Source organism: Pelobates fuscus, chromosome 5 (assembly GCF_036172605.1).
Source record: "Pelobates fuscus isolate aPelFus1 chromosome 5, aPelFus1.pri, whole genome shotgun sequence".
In the NCBI taxonomy this organism is placed as follows: domain Eukaryota; kingdom Metazoa; phylum Chordata; class Amphibia; order Anura; family Pelobatidae; genus Pelobates; species Pelobates fuscus.
The window spans coordinates 203,160,171-203,166,370 of record NC_086321.1 but is presented as its reverse complement, the minus strand read 5'-3'; the positions used below and the strand labels follow the sequence as shown (position 1 = coordinate 203,166,370).

Genomic DNA, 6,200 nt, shown 5'->3' with positions numbered 1-6,200 from the left:
CAGCACCCCTACCCCCCCACACAGCACTCCTACCCCCTCACACACAGCACCCCTACCCCCCAGCAGTACCCCTACCCTCACACACACAGCACCCCTACCCCCAGCAGTGCCCCTACCCCCCACACAGCACCCCTACCCCCCCACACACAGCACCCCTGCCCCCCTCCCACACACCACCCCTCACACACACACACACACACACACACACAGCACCCCTCACACACAGACACTACACCCCTCAATGCAGTATGTGTGTGTATTCAGCAGTCTGTGTGTGTGCGTGTATGTGTATTCAGCAGTGGGTGTATGTATTCAGCAGTCTCTGTGTGTACTCAGCAGACTGTCTGTATGTGTATTCATCAGTCTCTATATTCAGAAGTCTTGTGTGTGTGTATTCAGCAGACTGTGTGTGTATGTATTGCATTTGTTGGAGATACTAATAAATATAAGCTTAATTTTATCTATTTGTATCATTATTTAAAATTTGTATCATTGAACTCTCTGTTGTTGTGTTCTTTTAAAACAAAAGTTGTTAATTAGTTCGGACAACAGTACGAGTTGTTCTTTCTCAACTTAAACCTCAATATTCAGGTTTAATTGCAGTGTTGGCACTTTAAGGAAAAACATTTGGCATGTATTGCGGTTTGGGCACTTGGGCTCAAAAAGGTTCGCCATCACTGCCTTAGGGGAATCGGCATCAAAAAGTGAATCACATGTTCAACCACCTACTTTTTTTTTTTTTTTAGGATCAACAGTAGGCAAAACTGTGACAAAAAGCCTCTTAAACAATGCAGACCCACTGGCAGTCACTGCAAACACCCACTGAGAAAATAGCATCAATCTTCAGTTTGTCTCAAAGAAATTTAAATAAATATGAAGTTGAGGTTTTAAGCAGGGGTCTTTCCTTTGTTCTAACATCAGAACCGAACTCTTTCAAATGGAATATTGAAATGTTCTGTTTTGGGAGAAATATGCGACTCGAATTGTGACTGCAGTACTGAATACCAAACACTACGTTCCTAATCCACATTTGACCCCATCACCACCAAATCTTCCATCAAAACTTTTGTTTCAACAGTGGCCAATGAGACTAAATAATATATTCAACATCATCGTATCAAACATCATAACCTTACAAAGAAAACGCAAAATCATTGAAAATATAGCCAATGATCCATCAATAGTAGTGCAACCTGCGGATAAAGGAGGGGGTATCATGCAATACGAAGAATATGCCAAGGAACTTAAACAACAACTGCAAGAACACCAAACATACATGACTCTAAATAAAGACCCAGCAGTGGAAATTCTGCGTAAAATAGAGGAAGTCATCAACACGAGTCTAGCAGTGGAATACATTGAACTTCTACAATTTCACACTCCAATAATATACAGCATCTCCAAAATACATAGGGATCCTCTTCACCCACCCGGAAGACCTATAGTATCCACAACTGGGGTGCACTACCTGTGGCGAAGAAGTAGTGCTTACTACTATGGATGTAAGCAATTTGTACACTATTATTCCCCATAGTTGTGCTAAAACTACTAGAATTGCCTCTCCAGAACAACTATTTCTGATTTGAGGATCAATGGTTTCTACAAAAAGCAGGCACTTTGATGGAGCAGCAATGGCACGATGTACGCAAACACCTACATGTTTCAATATGAAACCACACACATTCTACCTCATTATAGAGACAAGATACTAGGATGTTACAGGTATATCAATGACCTGTTAATCCTGTGGACAGGAAGTGTCAAAGAGGGCTCAATTTATGGTGGATTCCCTTAACCAACTGGCAAGCCCAATCAGACTTACCCCTGTGATAAGCACTGAAAGGATACAGTTACTGGATTTGGAAATTTCAATCAAGGACCAGAAATTGAAGTTTTGCTAATACACGACTGGTTGCAATACAATTCTACATGCAGAATGTGCACATCCAGAGCAACTGAAACAATGATTACCTAAGACACAACACATTACAACTATAAGCAATAACTCCAACGAACATACAAGAGAAATACGACTCCAAGAAATGATAGAGAAGTTTATAAACAGAGGATACAAACGTAAGACGTTGGAAAAAGTATTTCAGGAAACACAAAGTATTAAAGATAGTAAGCCTTTCCTGGCCATTCATGGCAGCATCACTAATGGGTTAGCTCCGCCCCTAACAAGAACAGGACAGGAAACAATTAATCAATTAATCACCCAGACTATAGGTATAAAAGGTCCCTCCTCCTTCTAACCCACAGTCTTTTTTTCTGTCCTTAGCAGGACAAACAGGAATTATACCTTTCATATTTTTCTTTTGAGGCCACCTTCCCATGTGTACCATGGGTTCCTTCCAGATAAAGTTCAGCCTCTCTTTATCTGAAGAACTCAGTAATCAGCCTGCAAGAGCAGGACTAACTGAGTTAAGGTACATTATAGTATATGTACCTCTTTAATAGAATAACAGGGCTGTTAAAAACTTAAAGGATGTGGGGTCGGTGTATCCTTAAAAATTCCCCTTTAAGCATCAATAACCCCCTCAGAATTGTGGCAGAAGAGAAGCTGGGTAAGTGACTGAAAATCTTGGTCTTACCCTGAATGTGCTTGCTGTAATTCATGTAGACAGTATAGTGTTTTAATTGTGTTCTCTTGTGTTTTCTCATTCTGGAGAACGAAAGCCTGCTTGTTTGCACCGGCTGGGTGCTACTTCCGGGTTCGGAGGGCGGGGCATGCGCAGTAGCATCGGCGTCGGGGAGTTTCTATTGCGCATGCGCGAACCGCCGGACTCGTAAAGAGATATCACGCAAAAATTTTAAAATCCGAAAATCATATAAAAAAGCGTTTTTTGTGGGTTTTCCAATGTTTTGGCTGAAGTTTGGAACAGTTTTGGTGTGTTTAAGGCTGCACTAGACTGATTCTGGATATATAAGGTAAATAATTTTTTCTTTCTTGGTTATATTGTTTTTCTTCTGTTTAGTTTTTCAAAGTAATAGGATAACAAAAATATTTTTTTGTTTAAATAGATGGCTTCTCACTCTGCCTCAAGATCTGTTTCTAGAAAACATAGGTGAGCCTCATATACATTTATCCCTTAAAGGGGGGGGGGGGTTTAAAAGAGTGCCACTATGGGCCAAAAATATATTATTGTTAATATGGCCTTTCTTGACAGCCCGAATAGTCCTAATGAGGATTCACTAAGACAAATGGCAACCAGTGAAATAAACTTATGTCAGGATTGTCTGACAGAAGCTGCTGAAGTAAGGGAGAGAAGAAGTCTCCACAAACAGAATAAAGAAATGGATTGCAGAGGCGATTGCAGAAGGGTTCAAATCCACAAGCAAGATGTCCTCATCTAAACGCCTGAGAAGAGGATTCAAAATCAGTTGATAAGTTGATCAACATAAGCAGAGAGACCCTGAGATTCCCAGAAAAAGAAAGGAAATTAAGGAATCCGATAGATAATTTGAGGATTTGAGAACCAATAGACCTACCTTTCCAGTATACTCTACAATAGAGGAGATAATTTCACAAGAATGACAGAAACCAGAAAGAAAAGCGACTGAAAAACCGGGAATTTTGTCCCCAAGATTGATGCCGCAGTCATTCATATGGCAAAGAAGACAGCCCTTCCTATTGACTCCATGGCTTATTTGAGAAACCGATGGAGAAAAGGCTAGATGCCAGCCTGATAAAGTCATACCCTTAGGATCAGCACTACATCTAGCAGTAGCGTTAACAACGTTCACTAGAGCCTTCAAAGTATGGCTAGACAACTTAGAAGAGGATATCACTAAAGGAGTTCGGAGAGATCATCTGCTGGAAGGACTGAGATATTTGAAGTTAGCAACTGATTTTTGCTCTGTAGCATCTCTGGATGTTACCAGAATGGTGGCTAAAAGCATGGGCCTCTCTATAACAGCAAGGAGAGCATTATGGCTACACTCCTGGGGAGCATACTACACCTCAAAAGCGTCCCTGTGTGCCTTCCGTTTCAAGGTGATCTCCTATTTGGGAAGGTGTTGGATGAAGCTATACATAAGGCTAAAGATGGGAGAAAAGCTTTCTTCCTCAAGTCAGAAAATACGGTTCTACAACATGGGAAGATAGGCGATATAAAACCGTGCCTTTCAAGAAAGCAGGAGATATAATCCTGGGAAAGAATATGCCAGACCAAATTGGAGAAACACTCAGCAACAATCTTCCAGAGGAAGAGTAGCAAGACAGGGTGTAAACGTCTGAACGTGTGCCGGCCCAGCCAGGAATTACAGGAGGAAGACTGCATCTATTTTATCCTGTCCAGGTCAGAAGTGTGACAGGCGCCGGGGTCCTATCAATATTGGCAAGAGCTGTATGGTGGCTCAGAGGCATATAGCAGCCCCAGGACTACAAAGTAACCAGGTTCAATCCCCTGCTGGGCACTTTTGGGGTGACCTCATCTGGGCGTCTGGATGTCACGGTGAGAACCGTGACACCACTAAGGAGCCTATGGCCATACCAGTACTTACGGCCATACCAGTCTGAAAATGCCTGATCTCGTCAGATCTCGAAAGCCATCCAGACTCGGGCCTGGTTAGTACTTGTATGGGAGACCAACTAGGAACCTCAGGTACCGTAAGCTAGCTTGCTTGGCGCCATTCTATCTCAATCTAGTCTTACTTTGTAAGTATGCTTATACTTTAAAAGAAGGATACAGGTTAGAATTCAAGACCATTCCAATAAAGGATGTGTTTACCTAGTCTCGGGTAGCAAGGAGAAAAAGAGAAGCTATGAAGGATTGCATCGCAAAACTCCTAAAAGATCATGTAATAGAATACGTTCCAAAAAGAGAACAGAAGAGGGGGCACAATTATTCAGTTTTTTTTAGCCCCAATACCACAAAAGAAGTGGAGACTTATCCTGAACTTGAAGAAATTGCCAAACACCAGTGTGGTGGATCGGATGACGTCAATCGAATTTCTGATTATAGGTACATCCAACCAGACGGTAGCACTCCACAACCAGAGGGTCATGAATAGCCTCGTGAACCATGGTTGGAATCTGAACATGGAGAAAAGTATGATGGTTCCCTCTCAGAATATTATATTCCTGGGGACTGCCATAGATACGGTAATCGGTCAAGTGAATTTGTCTGTGGATGAAGAAATTAAGAAATGGGCCCAGTGGAAGATGCGTCCCATCCAGTTGCAGTTTCTAAAAGAATTCAATACATGAGGACGACTGTGATCGAAATATTCCTATTTCTCAAAACACAATTGACGACCTGACTTGGTGGGAGAAAACCAGGAACCTATCCATGGGATTTCCCCTGGAGGATCCAACATGGATAATAGTTCTACAGACGCAAGTCTACAAGGAAAATGATGGGATTCAAGGTTCATGGACACAGAGAGAAGCAAGTTGCACTAAAACCTAAAGAAATTAGAGCAATATTATATGCCCTACAAAGCTTTCGGCAAGCAATAACGAATTGGGTGAGAATCCAAACAGACAACAAGGCAGTGGCCTCACATGTAAACAAACAAGGCGGAACAAAAAGCAAGGCTCTATTATGAGAAATATTTCCATTGATGGAATTTGCTCAAGACATGCTACAGGGCCTGAAAGCAGTATATCTTCCAGGGAAAGAAAATGTTCTGGCAGACTATCTGAGCAGAAAGAAAGTTCTATCAGGAGAATGGCAATTAAACCCAGAGGTATTTCAGAAGAGAGCGTCAAGGTGGGGCACACCCCAGGTCGATTTGATGGCTTCATATCGGAATGCTCAAGTCCCGAAAAAATTTTTTTCTCAAGGCAGAATATCAATCAGCAGGACAAGATGCCTTTTCCTGTCCTTGGGACTTTGATCTGGGGTATGCATTCCCTCCCCTGCCTATGATTCACAGATTGTTGAGAAAAATTCGGAAGGGAATAAAGACGGTGATCGCTATACTTCCGAGTTGGCCGAGAAGACAGTGGTTCACACTCTTGAACAAAATGTGTTTGGGTCCTCCATGGCCTCTTCCTCCAAGAATGGATCTGTTAATACAAGGTCCAGCGATGCATCCCAATCCAAGCCAATGGAAATTGGCGGCTTGGCTCTTGAAAAGCAGAGACTTTTAGAGCAAGGAGTACCAGAGCCGGTGGAGAATACACTGCTAAAATACAGGATAAATTCCACCTCTGCATGTTACCACAGGATATGGGATTTGTTTCAATTATG

At 42.1% G+C, this 6,200-nt stretch overlaps 1 pseudogene; it reads left to right on the top strand.

The window, feature by feature from the left end:
- Positions 1-4,500: 4,500 nt before the first annotated feature.
- Positions 4,501-4,619, top strand: LOC134613032 (5S ribosomal RNA; annotated as a pseudogene).
- Positions 4,620-6,200: the final 1,581 nt, after the last annotated feature.